The 17,091-nt window shown below is 47.0% G+C and overlaps 1 non-coding gene and 3 pseudogenes across 1 annotated transcript; 2 read left to right on the top strand and 2 right to left on the bottom strand.

Annotated features, from left to right (window-relative positions):
- The first annotated feature begins 484 nt into the window (after window positions 1–484).
- On the top strand, window positions 485–781 carry LOC139004267 (large ribosomal subunit protein eL37 pseudogene; annotated as a pseudogene).
- A 5,572-nt stretch (window positions 782–6,353) lies between these two features.
- LOC139009298 (FUN14 domain-containing protein 1-like) lies at window positions 6,354–7,388 on the bottom strand (annotated as a pseudogene).
- Window positions 7,387–10,428, bottom strand: LOC139018891 (pyruvate kinase PKM-like; annotated as a pseudogene).
- A 1,690-nt stretch (window positions 10,429–12,118) lies between these two features.
- Window positions 12,119–12,282, top strand: LOC138999734 (U1 spliceosomal RNA). The gene has a single exon (XR_011469440.1). It is a non-coding gene; the product is annotated as a U1 spliceosomal RNA (small nuclear RNA).
- Window positions 12,283–17,091: the final 4,809 nt, after the last annotated feature.

Genomic DNA, 17,091 nt, shown 5'->3' on the forward strand with positions numbered 1-17,091 from the left:
CATGCTACTCTCTACTGGCAGAGGGACCCTCTTCCAGCACATCTTTGCTTTGGATGATTTCCTTCCTAAAACGTCCTGATATTTTATCTTTACCTCCTGATCTGTTCACCTTATTCTGAAGTATTCTTGGTGGCCCTCCATAATATGGTTCAATCCATCATGCCACACTGATTTCCCTACACATATCCAGGACAATTTGCTTACTCAAGAATATGAGTGCTGCCAAAACCGGTTTGGCTCAGTGGATAGAGCGTCAGCCTGCGGACTGAAAGGTCCCAGGTTCGATTCCGGTCAAGGGCATATACCTTGGTTGCGGGCACATCCCCAGTAGGTGTGCAGGAGGCAGCTGGTCGATGTTTCTCTCTCATCAATGTTTCTAACTCTCTATCCCTCTCCCTTCCTCTCTGTAAAAAATCAATAAAAATATATTTTAAAAAAAAAAAAAAGAATATGAGTGCTCTTTGGTCTCGGCGGCAGAAGCAAGATGACGAAGGGGACGTCCTCGTTCAGCAAGCGCCGCAAACACACGCTGTGCCGCCGCTGGGGCTCCAAGGCCTAGTACCTGCAGAAGTCCACCTGCGGCAAGTGCGGCTACCCCGCCAAGCGCAAGAGGAAGTATAACTGGAGTGCCAAGGGTAAACGACGGAACAGGACTGGGACGGGTCGCATGCGGCACCTGAAATCGCAGGTTCAGGCATGGATTCCGTGAAGGAACAACTCCTAAACTCAAGAGGGCAGCTGTTGCTGCATCCAGCTCATCTTAAGGATTTCAGTGATTAGTCGCGCAATAAATCTGAGTTTTCAAAAATAAAAATAAATAAAAAGAATATGAGTTATGGTCCAACCGGCATGGCTCAGAGGTTGAGCATCCACCTATGAACCAGGAAGTCACAGTTCGATTCCCAGTCAGGACACATGCCTGGGTGGCGGGGTCAATTCCCAGTGTGGAGCATGCAGAAGGCAGCTGATCAATGATTCTCTCTCGCCCTGACTGGTTTGACTCAGTGGATAGAGCATGGACCCTGCAGGCTGAAGGGTCCCAGGTTCAGTTCCAGTCAAGGGCATGTACCTTGGTTTCAGGCACATCCCCAGTGGGGGGGGGGTGGGGGGGGGAGTGGGAGGCAGCTGATCAATGTTTCTCTCTCATTGATGTTTCTAACTCTCTATTCCTCTCCCTCTGTAAAAAAGATCAATAAAACATATTTTTTTAAAAAATGATTCTCATCATTGATGTTTCTCTCTCTCTCTCTCCCCCTCCCTTCCTCTCTGAATTCAATAAAAATATATTTTTTGAGAAAAGCAGTTAGTTACCTACAAGGGAGCACTCATATGAATGTCAGCTGATTTCTCAACAGAAACTTTGCAAGCCAGAAGGAAGTGGCAAGAAAGATTCAGAGTTGCCGAAACCGGTTTGGCTCAATGGATAGAGCGTCGGCCTACAGACTGAAAGGTCCCGGGTTCGATTCCAGTCAGGGGCATGTACCTGGGTTGTGGGCACATCCCCAGTAGGAGATGTGCAGGAGGCAGCTGATCGATGTTTCTCTCTCATCGATGTTTCTAACTCTCTATCTCTCTCCCTTCCTCTCTGTAAAAAATCAATAAAATATATATATATAAAAAAAGAAAGATTCAGAGTGATGTATAGCAAGGACCTACAGTCAAGATTACTCTATCCAGCAAAGCTATCATTTAGAATTGAAGGTCAGATAAAGAGCCTCACAGACAAGAGAAAGCTAAAGAAGCTCATCACCACCAAACCAGTATTATGTGAAATGTTGAAGGGCATTCTTGAAGAAGAACAGCAACAACAATAAAATAGCAATAACTACATATCAATCAACATTTGACATCAACAAACAAACAAACGAGTCTAATAAACAAAATAAACCGATGAATACAATAGAACCAGAGGCATGGAAACATGGTACAAACAGATGAATCTCAGAGGAAAGGAGGGAGGAGTCGTTGGGAAGAGATTAACCAAAAAATTTGCATGCATATATGCGTTTGCTATGGTCACAGACAATAAGGTGGAGGGGACCTAGGGCAGGACAGGAGCTGGGTGGAGGGTGGCAATGGGGGAGGGGGAAGAAGGACATCTGTAAGACTCTCAATAATAAAGATTTCTTTTAAAAAGAACGTGACAGCCCTGACTGGTTTGGCTCAGTGGATAGAGCGTCGGCCTGCGGACTGAAGGGTCCCAGGTTCGATTCCAATCAAGGGCATGTACCTTGGTTGTGGGCACATCCCCAGTAGGGGCTGTGCAGGAAGCAGCTGATCGATGTGTTCTCTCTCATCGGTGTTTCTAAAACTCTCTATCCCTCTCCCTTCCTCTCTGTAAAAAGTCAATAAAATATATTAAAAATAAAAAATAAAACACTGTTTGGTTTAAAAATAAAATAAAATAAAATAAAAATAAAAAATAAAAAGAACGTGACAGACTGTCAAACTACAGCGGGAAAGCTGGGGAGGGTTGGGGGCGGGGGAGGGGGCGGGTAAGAGATCAACCAAAGGACTTGTATGCATGCATATAAGCATAACCAATGGACATAAGACACTGGGGGGTAGGGGAGGCCGGGGGAATGTCAAGGGCAGGGGGAGGAGACAAATGTAATACTCTTTGTAATACTTTAAGCAATAAAACAAAATTAAAAAAAAAAAAGAACGTGACACCAGTGGATTAAAAAACTGGTACATCTACACAATGGAATACTATGCTGCTATAAAAAGAAGGAACTTTTAACATTTGCAACAACATGGATGGAACTGGAGAACATTATGCTAAGCAAAATAAGCCAGTCGGAGTAAGATAAAAAGAACGTGACACCAAAAAAGGCTAAAGTTTTAGTTTTCTTTCTTTCTGTGTTAATTAGTATTAACTTATCAGTCAATATTCTTTGGTTATAGCTATTTATTTTAAAGCAAAATCATTTCTGAGTTTTATTTAGCATTGTATCTGATGCACTAATGAGAGGAAAGAAAGAACATGAAGATCAATCTCATTCAATTTTAAGGAGTCTTGAGATAATGAAAGCACCCAATTTCCAAAGTATCAAATGCCTTATTTTTACAAAATATTTGCAGTCTTTCCAATCTGAAGACTCCAACACCGTTCTGATGTTTTCCCTATTCCAACGTAGAAGTCTATGGACAAAACAACACAGGAAGCTTTTCTGGGCAAAGGAGCCTCAGAGCGAGTGTGATGTCAACCCTGAGAATCAAGTCATATGGCCTAGTGTTCAACCAACACAATGCTACCGCAAGTTTGAAAGCCTTAGCACTTACATCTCTAGAAGGAGACAATTCTCTTTAAGCTACATTTCATAATTACATAGAACTGTCGGGGTTCTTGTCCCAGCATTAAGTAGGGTTCAGCAATCTGGAGAAGGCTGTGCGTAGATTAAATAGGAGTCCAGAGACGAAATATAATTTTGAAAGGCATTTGGGGGTCAGAGGAGCCTAGTTTAAAGGAAACTAAGATCTCCTGTCCCAGGACCCCATGCTTTTTATGAACACAAATTGTCCCAAGGAAAGGCAGAGATATACACTTCAAAGGGTCAGGGTTTCCTATACAGAGTCCATTGTAAGATTTGGGGGAATTAGCCTACGGCTGTTCAGGTGTTTGGCCAGTAGGAGGCAATAACATGTAGATTAAGATGCCCTGAGCTGTCTGGCAGCCAAGCAATCATCCCTTTTCAGGTTTGGGGAAATGCCTTTAGCCATTCCCAACAGGTGATAACATATGTGACTCAGCCCTTGTTGAGTCCCCAAGTTCCAGCAACCTTTTTTAAAATATATATATTTTATTGATTTTTTACAGAAAGGAAGGGAGAGGGATAGAGAGTTAGAAACATCGATGAGAGAGAAACATCGATCAGCTGCCTCCTGCACACTCCCCACTGGGGATGTGCCCGCAACCAAGGTACATGCCCTTGACTGGAATTGAACCCGGACTCTTCAGTCCGCAGGCCGACGCTCTATCCACTGAGCCAAACCGGCCAGGGCTCCATCAATCTTTTGATGAAACTTGCAATTATGACATGCTAGAACTGGCTTCCGGCATAGAACCACAGTTCTTCAGACAGTAAATTCATACGGTGCTACCAAGTATTTTAAGGTAATTTTTATCACTTTGTGAAGAGGCCAAAATAATAATTAGGACTTTTAGAACTCAAAGTTAATGTAATAAATCAGTGAGCCAACTATATGTACCCTCAAAATAATTAGTTCTGCTCAGGCTTCCAAGATAAATTAATTAATTTAAAAAATTAGAAGCTTACATACAAGAAGATATTTTACAACTACAGACACCAAAAAAAAGAAAGAAAGCTTTAAACATGGGATATTTCCTTAGAAGAGCCTTCCTTGAAATTTTTTCTTATATTTATTGTATAAGCCAAGCAAGAATGGCAGGAAACTGCACAGCAAAAGAAACCATCAACAAAACAACAAGAAAGCCCACTGCATGGGAGAACATATTCACCAATGTTATCACCGATAAGGGTTTAATCTCCAACATTTATAGGGAACTCATACAACTTAACAAAAGGAAGATAAACAATCCAATCAAAAAATGGACAAAGGACCTAAATAGACACTTTTCAAAAGAGGACATTCAAAAAGCCAAGAGACATATGAAAACATGCTCAAAGTCACTAATCATCTGAGAGATGCAAATCAAAACAACAATGAGGTACCATCTCACACCTGTCAGAATGGCTATCATCAACAAACGACAAGTGCTGGCGAGGATGTGGAGAAAAAGGAACCCTCGTGCACAGACTGGTGCAGCCACTGTGGAGAACAGTATGGCGTTTCCTCAAAAAACTAAAAATGGAACTCCCATTTGACCCTGTGATCCCACTTCTAGGAATATATCCCAAGAAACCAGAAACACCCATCAGAAAGGATATATGCATCCCTATGTTCATAGCAGCACAATTCACCATAGCGAAGATCTGGAAACAGCCTAAGTGCCCATCAGCAGATGAATGGATTAGAAAACTGTGGTACATCTACAGAATGGAATACCATGCTGCTGTAAAAAAGAAGGAATTCTTACCATTTGCAACAGCATGGATGGAACTGGAGAGCATTATGCTAAGTGAAATAAGCCAGTCAATGAAGGAAAAATACCACATGATCTCACTCATTTATGGATAATAAAGACCATTATAAACTGATGAACAAAAATAGATACAGAGGCAGAGCAGCATCAAACAGACTGTCAAACTACAGCGGGAAGGCCGGGGAGGGTTGGGGGGGGTGAGGGGGGGGGTAAGAGATCAACCGAAGGACTTGTATGCATGCATATAAGCATAATCAATGGACATAAGACACTGGGGGGTAGGGGAGGCTGGGGGAAAGTCAAGGGGGGGGAAGGAGACATATATAATATTCTTTGTAATACTTTAAGCAATAATAAAAAAAAGTTGAAAAAAAAAGAATGGCAGGAAAAAAAAACAATCTAAAAAATTGGTATTAGCCAGAACCGGTTTGGCTCAGTGGATAGAGCATCGGCCTGCGGGCTCAAGGGTCCCGGGTTCGATTCCGGTCAGGGGCATGTACCTTGGTTTCGGGCACATCCCCAGTGGGGGGCGTGCAGGAGGCAGCTGATCGATGTTTCTCTCTCATCGATGTTTCTGGCTCTCTATCCCTCTCCCTTTCTCTCTGTAAAAAATCAATAAAATATATACTTTTAAAAAAATTGGTATTAAATCTGTTTAATATCTTTAATAATTCTACTTCTAAATTCTTCCACAAAAGGGCATTACAATTCAGTTTATTTCAAACACATATTTTTTAAAAGTCTACCCAAATGTTGCAGCTATAATACAAATTTTTATTTATTGGCGCTATACTATAAAGCATAATGAAGAAGATCTAATTTAAATAAATGACAGCCGTGTTTTGATCAAGAATACTCTTGTACACATACCATATAGGTTGTTTTACAGCAGATACTAGATTGCCAAACTTCAAACGGCAATATGCTAACTTTTGAATTTGAAATTGTCCAGCTAGCTCAGGGGTGGGCTAACTATTTGACTCGAGGGCCACAATGGGTTCTTAAACTGGACCGGAGGGCCGGAACAAAAGCATGGATGGAGTGTTTGTGTGAACTAATATAAAGTAAACATCATTACATAAAAGGGTACGGTCTTTTTTTTTTTTTTAGTTTTATTCATTTCAAACGGGCCGGATCCGGCCCGCGGGCCGTAGTTTGCCCACGGCTGAGCTAGCTGTTTCTTGTCACCCTAGAGAGTAGGGTGGCATGTAATGTTGAGAGACTGACTTGTCACCCCCACTTCTTTTCTCACAGCTGACTCCGCTGTGGTAGAACACACATTTCCTTAATATGTAAGGCCTAGCAAAAAGCCTCCCACAAAGCCACTGGATATCACAACGTGGTTCTGTTTGACAAATTCGGAAACCTCTTAGTGATGTTGCTGATTTCAGGTGCTGCCTTCTTTGCTTGTTTCTTATGTTGTAATGTACCCCGCGAATCACAGAAGGACGCCTCAAGAAGTCAAATTAAAGAGTCACATTTATTGCAATCGGGGACTAGGAGGGGGCATTTCGCTCTCCCAAATCTTGCAGTGATAAGATGGCTGCAACACCAGATTTATAAAGGCAAAAATCACAAAGGTATTGATTACATCCCAGGGTTTGGAATGAGGAACCTGGTTCGCAAAAAAGCAGTTTACAGGAGCAGAATTAAGCATGTTAATTATAGTTTTGGGTCTCCGGATCACTGAGTTGACAGGAACACATTATCTAGAGCCCTCGGGTCTTGGGACCACTGAGTTGACAGGGAAACATTATCTGGAACCCTCAGGTCTTGGGATAATTGTGCTGTCCTGGTTCCCAGGTACAGAGGAATTTGCTTTCTAAAACCAGTAAGATCATAATCAATGGGATATTCACATTACAATCAATAAGGCATTCAATCGAATGGGATGATTTATATAATTCAGAAAATCAAAATAACCTTTCTATTGTTAAGCCAAACAGCAGGGTTAGAGTTAAACTACAGTTTCTACCTGAGGTGATTGCTACCACACTTCACTTAATCTGTCTTTTTGCTCGGTTTACACCTTTTTCAACTTTTCTCCAGTCAGTTTGCACATAGCCTCCATAACAAGCCATCTGAAGGAGAAGAAAGCCACCACTTACTGCAGTTGCTGCAAGTTTCCAACTTTCTGAAACAAAAATCCTGCGCACCAGTCAGTCACTCCACCCATTACAATCAGGGTGGCTACTGAGTATTTTTCTACCATAGGTCCTGAACTGTGGTCAAAAACATGACTCCACCCGTGGTGTCTTCTTGCATACTCACTTAAATCCAACACTTCATAAGAGTCATCATCACTTTCATATTCTTGGGGAGGGGATTACGGGCCTCCGGCAGCCAGTCTATTTATACTTTCTTAACATCTTTTTTGTTGTTCTTGTTGGGTCATAATTGAATCCAGAACAGGCATAGAGGGTCGACGTAAGAACATCCAAACCTGTAGAGAAGTTTCCAAACAGTCTATTTGATCCAAAACTAATGACATATGTATGATGAGAGACAAAATCTCAAATGCTTCTAGTTACAGTTATTTAGGTAGTTATGAATTCACCTATTTATAGTATCATCAACCATCATTTCTCCTTTTTAAAAAAAAATATATTTGATTTTTTTTACAGAGAGGAAGGGAGAGGGATAGAGAGTTAGAAACATCGATGAGAGAGAAACATCGATCAGCTGCCTCCTGCACACTCCCACTGGGGATGTGCCTGCAACCAAGGTACATGCCCTTGACTGGAATCGAACCCAGGACCCCTGAGTCCACAGGCCGATGCTCTATCCACTGAGCCAAACCGGTTAGGGCTCATTTCTCCATTTTATCCATGAAGGGTATAAGGAGTATCAAATTCCTCATTAAAATTAAGATCTATGTTGTCTGATTTTTTTTTTTTTTTTTTTGCTTCAGTTGCTGTTTATTGACATACAGGTAGGCTCTATAGCAACAGGCCTAGAGGCAGCTGTAGTAGTGGGGATAATGAAGGTGGAGGATGGAGTTTGTCTGCAGCGACAGCTGGGTGGAAGGCAGGAACAGAGGCACACAATGCACAAGATGGGAGTGGGGGAGGCTGAGGGGATTGGAGAAGCAAGTGAAGGCCAGGGCCAGACAGAGTCTGCTGACACTGGAACCACTGCCCTCTCTAGCCGGCTATCTTCTGAGCCAGGCCAGGCTTGGGAGTTCTCTGAGTGTCCATTTCCCAGGAACTGAATGGAGAGCACAGAGGAGAAGCCAGAGCTATTGTCCTCTATGTTCAGCTTCGGAGACTCCAGTCCTGCACCCCTGCCTGTCTTGCTTGGGTAGGGCCAGGCCATAAGATGGGCAGCCTGGCTCTGGATTTTACCTCACCTGAGCAGGGTCTTAGAAATAGCCATGCTTCACAGAGGCCTTAATCTTCTTCCCTGGAGCCCCAGCCCATCGGTGCCACACTACAGCCCCAAGTGAGCACTGCAAGCATCGCTGGCCTAGGGGTGGGTTGGGGGAGGGGATGGGACAGGGGCTGGAGGAGGGGTTCTGGGGCCCACCACGGCACAAGCACTATATGCATGGTGTTGGTGAAGCCAGAGCCAGGACGTCACCCGGTCAGCACGATGACCACATCTCGCTTCTTGAAGAAGCCTCGGGCCTTGTCAACATGCATGGCCAAGTTCACCTGGAGGTCCACGTCCTCAGCCCAGGCCTCCTGCACTGGTGCTTACATAACCACAGGGAAGATGCCTCGGTGTAGGTGGGCCTGGCGAGCTGTCTGGTGATTACGGGTCACAGCAATGATGGGAGCACAGGGCGGTACCTGGCCACCTGGTGAGCAGAACTGCCAGACTTGGTGAGGACGATTGTGGCCCCACTGCAGCACTTGAAGGAGGCGTCTACGGCGCCCATGGCGGTGGCTTCTGTGGGGTCGCTGGTAAGGGCGCCAGGCAGCGGAGTTCCTCAAATAATTGCAAGTGGTAGATGGCGGCCTCTGCTTCACGGGCAATCAGGCGCTGCATGCGCACAGCCTCCAGGGTAGTCCCCTTTGGCTGTATCTACAGACAGCATGATGCAGTCAGCTCCATCAGCGCTGCATTGGCCACATCGCTGCCCTCAGCCCGGGTGGGACGGGGCTTCTTGATCATGTCCTCCAGCAGCTGCATGGCACAGATGACAGGCTTCCCAGCTCGGTTGTACCGCACCATCCTCATCTTTTTTTATTTTAATTATATTTATTTATTTATTTATTTATTTATTTAAAATATATTTCTTTATTGGTTTCAGAGAGGAAGGGAGAAGGAGAAAGAGCTAGAAACAACAATGATGAGAGAGAATCATCGATTGGCTGCCTCCTGCACGCCCCGCACTGGGGACTGAGCCTGCAACCCAGGCATGTGCCCTTGGCCAGAATTGAACCTGGGACCCTTCAGTCCACAGGCCGGCCGACGCTTTATCCACCGAGCCAAGCCGGCTAGGGCCCATCCTCATCTTTTGAGCAAGGAAGACCTTCTCTGTAGGAACCTCAATGCCTAGATCACCACAAGCCACCATGATCCCATCACTGGCTTCCAGGATCTCATCAAACCTCAGATCTCCTTCAAGATTTTCGATTTTGCTGATTTTCTTGATGTTCTTTCCTTTTTCTCCCAGGACTTTCTTGACTTCATGGCCATCAGATACCTTGCGAATGAAAGACGGGAACACCGTATCTACATTCTGCTCCACCCCAAACTTCAGATCCTGGGTCTCCTTTTCTGACGGGCAGGTCCACAGCAGCCCCAGGGAGGTTCATGCCCTTCTTGCTGCCCAAAGTGCCACCATCTCTACCTCTGTTATCAGGAAGCCAGCCCTTCTCCTTCACCTGCAGAGAAATAAGTCCATCATTCATGTGGATCTCGATGCCCACTTCCACCACCTTGCAAATATTCTTGCAGTCCAGCCACAGCGTGTTTCCCTCACACTTTTCCATGTAGGCCTTCTCCAGCGTGCTCTTGAGAGTGGCCCCTTTCTTCAGCTCCACCTCCGCGGTGCCACTGTCCTTGGTGAGCCCCGTTCAGATCTCAGGTCCTTTAGTGTCCAGGGCCACAGCTTTCAGTGCCCTACGCACGTTCTTGATAGTCTCTGCATGGTACTCGTGAGTTCCAGGAGAAAAATTCATACGAGCCACTTGCATTCCAGATTGAATCATCTCCTTCAACATCTCCACTGATTGGCAAGCAGGGCCGATGGTACAGATGATGCCAGTGTTCCAGGCCATGGTGGGTGGCGAATCAATGTCCAGGAGGCATATGTGCTCCAGGAACATGTCAGCCACGGCTGCGTGCAGCTACTGCGTCTGAATAAAGGCAGTGCCGACACCTCTATGGGGCTTCGACATGGCTTCTGAGGTCCTCTGGCCAGGTCCGGCTGGAGCTACAGATGGGAGGTTCGGAGGTTCCGGAGGCATTGCTGTCTGATGATGTACTGTCAAAAAACTGACAGTAACCCAAACACTTCAAGTTAAGTGTGTACGTTCTCTTAATTTCAGACTTTCAGGTAGTTGTGAGGAAAGTACAAAGAATTCCTGGATACCCTTCACCCAGATTCCCCAAATGGACACATTGTCACATGTGCTTAGTCCTTCCTCTTTACACACACACACACACACACACACACATCTATACATCTCATTTGTCTTAATCCATTTGAGTAAGTTGCAGATATGCCTCTTGACTCTTAAACACTTCAGCATGAATTTCCTAAAACCAAATAATTCTCTTAAATCCTCATTACAATAATGAAGATCAGAAAGCTAACTTTGATACTATGTTTATCTAATCCACAGGCCTTTATTCACATTCCACCGGCTGTCCCAGTAATGTCCTTCACTTCAAAAGGAAATTCAAACCAACGTGTTGCACTCAGGGCAAGTCTCTTTAGCCTTCTTTCATCTGGAAAAGTTCCTGGGTTTTTGTATCATATAGCACTGGACACTATTGAGAGCACAGGCCTACAGAATGCTCCTTAATTTGGGTTTGCCAATTTATTGGGTTTAGGTTGTGCACTTTGGCAGAAATACCAATCGTGGTGTCACTCTCACGTGGATATTTCTCTCTCCCTCTTTCTCTGTGTCTGTCTCTCCCCTACCAGCCTCCCTTCCACTCTCTCTCTAGAAAGCAATGGAAGAAATGTTCTCGGCTGAGGAGTCACACCAACAGCAGCCACTACAACAAACAGGCTGCTGCATAGTGTCCCCACCTCCCCGCAGCTGGACCGCCCCCGGCCTCCAGTCCGCCTCCCCCGGGCTGTGCTCCGGGGACCGACCGCTCAGGAGCCACCATGGTCCGGGAGGCGCCTTCAGCCTCCACTCGACTCAAGAAGGAGCCTTCTCGGCGGAGGAGAGAGAGACCCGGGGGCCTGAGGCGGCACCGAGCCCCGAGCCGGGAGTGTGACATTTCCGTTCAGCTCCTTTCAGAGACGCGCCTCCCCCGCCCCGGCCCCCGCGGCTCCCCCGCGAACGGCCGCCTTGGCCTGACCTTCCGTCCCCTGTTCCTTTGCCTGCGGCTCGATGGGGTCACCGCCTAACCTGAAAGGCCAGGGATGAGGAGGGAAAGTTTCCTGTAAATTGATGAGGAAACTCTGATCTGAGTCTCTTAAGTTGAACGGACACTCTGCGGCGTGTCACTGTGGTTGACAGGAAGGCGAGACCGAGCCCGGGCCCTGACCCACCCTCGGTGGGGCCATCACAAGTGCTGGGCGCCGGGTGCGGCGAGAGCCGGCCCTCCCTCCCGGGTCGGGGACTGGTCTCCTCGCGGCCAGAGGCGCGGATCAGAACCCGGAGACAGGGCGCCGGGGACGTCATGGAGGGGGCGTGGCGTACGCAGATGAGCAGGCGCGCAGAGGCTGCCGGTCGCACTCCGCCGGCGCCCCCACGTCCCCGCACCCGTGACGGAAGCGCCCCCGGGGTTGCTGTCGCATCGGGCGCGGTTGTCGCTCGGGTCCCTGGGGCAGCGGGGGCGCAGCGGCGTGTTGAGTGGAGTGAGCGTGTGTGCAAAGTGCGTCGCGCGTGGGGGTTGGGGTTTGGGCGGTGCGAGCAACTCATACTTACCTGGCAGGGGAGATACCATGATCACGAAGGTGGTTTTCCCAGGGCGAGGCTTATCCATTGCACTCCGGATGTGCTGACCCCTGCGATTTCCCCAAATGTGGGAAACTCGACTGCATAATTTGTGGTAGTGGGGGACTGCGTTCGCGCTCTCCCCTGGTTTTTACGGCCTCAAAAGTAGAAGCGACTGTGTAGCGTAGCGTAGCGTAGCGTAGCGTAGCGTGGGTGGTTGCGTGGTCTTCCTGTTCCGGACTCTTTCACTTGAAAAGTCTTTTTTCTCTCCTATCAGAGGGCTACAGTGGGTTTCAGATTCTTTCTTTTGCATTCTCTTTACCTCCCTCCCAGCTTTCAGAACCTCTCAAACCAGTTTGACGTTTTTAGCTGCTTATTTCCCAGGTTCAAATTTTCCTCAGCACAGAACTGGGCAATCCCAAAGCAAGTAATGCCTCACGGGTCGGTGGGTCGGTGGGTCAGTCGGTGGGTTTTCCCCGAAGTGCAGGTTGGGAATGAGAGGTCGTGAAAGTTACGTCCTGCAGAAGCTGCTCATTGTGCTAGCTGCCTGCAGCCAAGGCTATCCTACCTATAGAGCTCTTTTTAAAATACATATATAATTGATTTCACAGTGAGAGGGAGATAGAAACACCAATGGTCAGAGAGAATCATTGATCGACTGCCTCCTGCATGCCCACCCCTAACCCCCGCTGGGGATCAAGCCTGCAACCCGGGCATGTGCCCTGACGGGAATCTAACCGTGACCTCCTGGTTCATAGGTCCATGCTCAACTGTTGAGCCACGAGGGCGTGGCTCTATAGAGCTCTTTATTGATATTTCACCTGTTGTCCTAATAATGTTCTTAACTTCAAGAGGAAATTCAAGATAATGTGTTGTATCAGTGCATGTCTTTTTAGGTTTATTTAATCTGGAAAAGTTCCTGGCATTTTCTTCTCCTGCCATTGTTTACTCGCATGGAATATGCCCCTCATCCTGTATTCTCCGGGTTCCCACCCAACTATGACTCCCAGGCCACTCGCCCTGTCTGGCCCTCTTTTGTTTCTCCTCAGAGCATAAAGAACCAGTTTTCAATCATTTTTCTTCTCATAGCACACAAACTTACTAAAATTCTGCAGCACACTATAAAATATATTATTTGTGGATCTAATAAAAAAAAGTGTAATTTTGCCAGAACCGGTTTGGCTCAGTGGATAGAGCATCAGCCTGCGGACTGAGAGGTCCCGGGTTCGATTCCGGTCGGGGGGCATGTACCTGGATTGCGGGCACATCCCCAGTAGATGTGCAGGAGGCAGCTGATCGATGTTCCTCTCTCATCGATGTTTCTAACTCTCTATCTCTCTCCCTTCCTCTCTGTAAAAAATCAATAAAATATATTAAAAAAAAAAAGTGTAATTTTGATTCACTCACACCGAGCTGTTATTGTATCTGTAATACTCTCAACAATAAAAATTTAGTTTTTTAAAAGATTAACTGTCTGAAATTTGCTTTATTTTCAAAATAAATATTCAGCAGTTTGTTCTCAAACTTCTTTATATACGTCTATATAAACATACACATACATCAAAATGTGAATGTAGTGAGATTATCTTTTAATCATTTTCTCTTAAGAATCTAAATATTACAGTGTTTTTTGTTTTTCTTTTGTCGTACAATGAGGTGTGTTTTATTTCATTAATCATACAAATAATTTTCTACAATAACCGAGGGCAAACCGGAGAATTTGGCAGTCCACTGGGGGGAGGAGACCCACACTCCTATGGCCTGGGCGCTCAGTGTCCGGGTTCACAGTGCAGTTTGTCGCTCGTGTCCTTGCAGGTGGCTTTTTCTCCGCATCACGACTGGGATCCCAAAGACCATGGGGATGGGAAATCCCCAGGTTCTTAGGAAATTTCACTCCGCCTCTCCTATTCAATGGTCTGTCTCTTTGGTGGGCAGGGTGTTCTTCGGCACCCCCATCTTCTTCTTCTGCACCTCCCCCATGTCTGGCTTGTCTGCCATTTTCCTTAAACAATCCGAGGCCTTCGCTCCAGATGGGGTTCCAGGGTCCCATTCGAGTCCTTGCAGCAAGATACCTGATTTAAGTTCTTACCCTCTACTCGGTGCATCAACCCAGGCCTGATCTCTGTTATCTTCCTCAGGATCATATAGAAATTCATCATTTTTTGGAATCCTGTGTAGTTTCTTCTTTTTCTTTTGGTCACCTGTGCTAATTTCAAAAATGTTAAGGATATGGCTAAGTATCACGTCTAAAGTTCACACTTTTTTTTTAATCCTCACCTGAGAATATTCTCCCCCCCCCCCCCATTGATTTCTAGAGAGTGCAAGGGGGGGGGGAGGAGATGAGAGAGAGAAACATCAATGTGAGAGACGCATCAATTGGCAGCCTCCTTCACCCACCCCTACGGGGACTGGGGAACCTGCAACAGAGGTACCTGCCCTTGACCAGGAATCCAACCCAAGACCTTTCAGTCCTCAGGCTGATGCTCTCACAACAAGCAAAACCGGCCAGGGTTAAAGTTCATACCTTTTTAATACAGAATAAAGAATCCCATTTCCTAAGTTACATATTTTTCTATTTATATTTTCCTTTAAACTTTTTTTTTAAACTGTTCCTCCAAGTACAGTTCTTGCCCAATTAACAAGGCTTTTAAAAGAAGATGACAGCCCTAGCCAGTTTGTCTCAGTGGATAGAGTATGGATCAGCCTGCGGACTGAAGGGTGCCCGGTTCGATTCTGGTCAAGGGCACATGCCTGGGTTGCAGAACGATCCCCAGTAGGGGGCATGCAGGAGGCAGCCAATCAATGATTCTCACTCATCATTGATATTTATATCTATCTCTCCCTCTCCCTTCCTCTGAAATCAATAAAAATAATATATATATTTTTAAAAAGATGACAGAGGAGGCAAAACTATTTTTTTCATTGAAAACTGGTATCTCAGAGTGGTATTTAAATAATGAAAATTCTGAGTCCAAAAAGGCTACTCAAAGCAAGGCAAGAATAGAAATTATTTTTGACATCTAAATTCTCTAAAAGTTCCCATATATAAAATGCTACTGAAATCAGAAGGAAAATATTTCAAAAGTGAATGGAAAAAACTAAACTTTTAAAACGTACTTGAGCAAGTCAATATTAAATAATATATAAATTATTTACCAAACAAATTTATTATTTGTGTATTCTAGTGTAATTACTGATATATTAAATTAGTTTTGGGTCTTGTCAATGTTCATCTTCACTCAAATTTATACAAAACCAAAGAATAGAGACTGCCGGGCCGGTTTGCCTCAGTGGTTGAGCATGGACCTATGAACCAGGAGGTCACGGTTAGATTCCCGTCAGGGCACATGCCCGGGTTGCAGGCTTGATCCCCAGCGGGGGTTAGGGGTGGGCATGCAGGAGGCAGTCGATCAATGATTCTCTCTGACCATTGGTGTTTCTATCTCCCTCTCACTGTGAAATCAATTATGTATGTACTAGAGGCCCAGTGCACAAAAATTTGTGCACTCGGGGGGGGGGGGGGGAAGAGGGGTTCCCTCAGCCCAGCCTGTGCCCTCTCGCAGTCTGGGACCCCTCGGGAGATAACGACCTGCTGGCTTAGGCCTGCTCCTGAGTGGCAGAGGGCAAGCCCAATTCCTAGGTGCAGCCCCTGGTCGGGCTCAGAGCAGGGCTGATTGGGGAGTTGGGGCGCCACCCCCTGTCATGCACAGAGCAGGGCGGATTGGGAGGTTGCGATGCCACCCTCAGTCACGCTCAGGGTAGGGCTGATTGGGGGGTTGGGGCACTGCCCCCTGTCACTCACAGAGCAGGGCCCATCAGGGGGTTGGGGCACTGCCCCCTGTCACTCACAGAGCAGGGCCAATCAGGGGGTTGGGGCACTGCCCCCCCCATCACGCACAGAGCAGGGCCCATCAGGGGGTTGGGGAGCTCCCCCTCTCATGCACAGAGCAGGGCCCATCAGGGGGTTGGGGAGCTCCCCCCTGTCACGCACAGAGCAGGGCCCATCAGGGGGTTGGGGAGCTCCCCCCTGTCACGCACAGAGTAGGGCGAGTAGGGCCGATAGGGGAGTTAGGGCACCGCCCGCTGTCACCCACAGAGCAGGGCCAATCAGGGGATTGGGGCGCCACCACTGTCACACTCAGGGCAGGGCCGATGGGGAGGTTATGGCTCTACCCCGTCACACACAGAGCAGGGCCCGTGGGAGGGGGGGGCGTTGGGGCACCACCCCCTGTCACACACAGCAGGGCCGATCAGGGGGTTGGGACGCCACACACTGTCACACACAGAGCTGCAGGGAGATCAGGGGGTTTGGGCGCTGCCCCCTGTCATGCTGATCTGGTGCCAGGAGGCCTCGTGGCTCCACTGATCCCGGTGCTGGGAGGCATATTACCCTTTTACTATATAGGATAGAGGCCTGGGGGCTGGCTGGTTTGCCCTGAAGGGTGTCCTGGATCAGGGTGGGGGTCCCCACTGGGGTGCCTGGCCAGCCTGGATGAGGGGATGATGGCTGTTTGCAGCTGGTCACACACCCTTCAGGGTGGGGGTCCCCACTGGGGTGCCTGGCCAGTCTGGGTGAGGGGCTGAGGGCTGCTTTCAGGCTAGGGGTTTTGACTGAAGCTCCCAGCCACTCCTTTTTTTCTTTTTCTTTTTTTCTTCTGGGCCAGCTTTAGCTCTGGCTCTAGCTCTGAGGCTTCCGCTGCTGGTTTGTTTGCCGTTCTATAATCGAAACAATGTATAACTTCAGCTCTGAGATCCCAGCCGGCTATATTTGTTAGAATGTTACAAACTGCCAGCTCAGAGTCCGGCAAGTCAGGCGGGGAACTTGGAGTCAGCAGTCACTGGAGCAAGCAAGCCTCATGTTCGCTTCCAGCTGCCTGGCTGCCGGCCGCCATCTTGGCTGACAGTTAATTTGCATAAGGATACGCTGATTAGCCAATCGGAAGGGTAGCGGTCGTA

Source organism: Myotis yumanensis, unplaced genomic scaffold, assembly GCF_028538775.1.
Source record: "Myotis yumanensis isolate MYYU_CA2020_CCGP unplaced genomic scaffold, mMyoYum1.0.hap1 SCAF_1, whole genome shotgun sequence".
NCBI lineage: Eukaryota > Metazoa > Chordata > Mammalia > Chiroptera > Vespertilionidae > Myotis > Myotis yumanensis.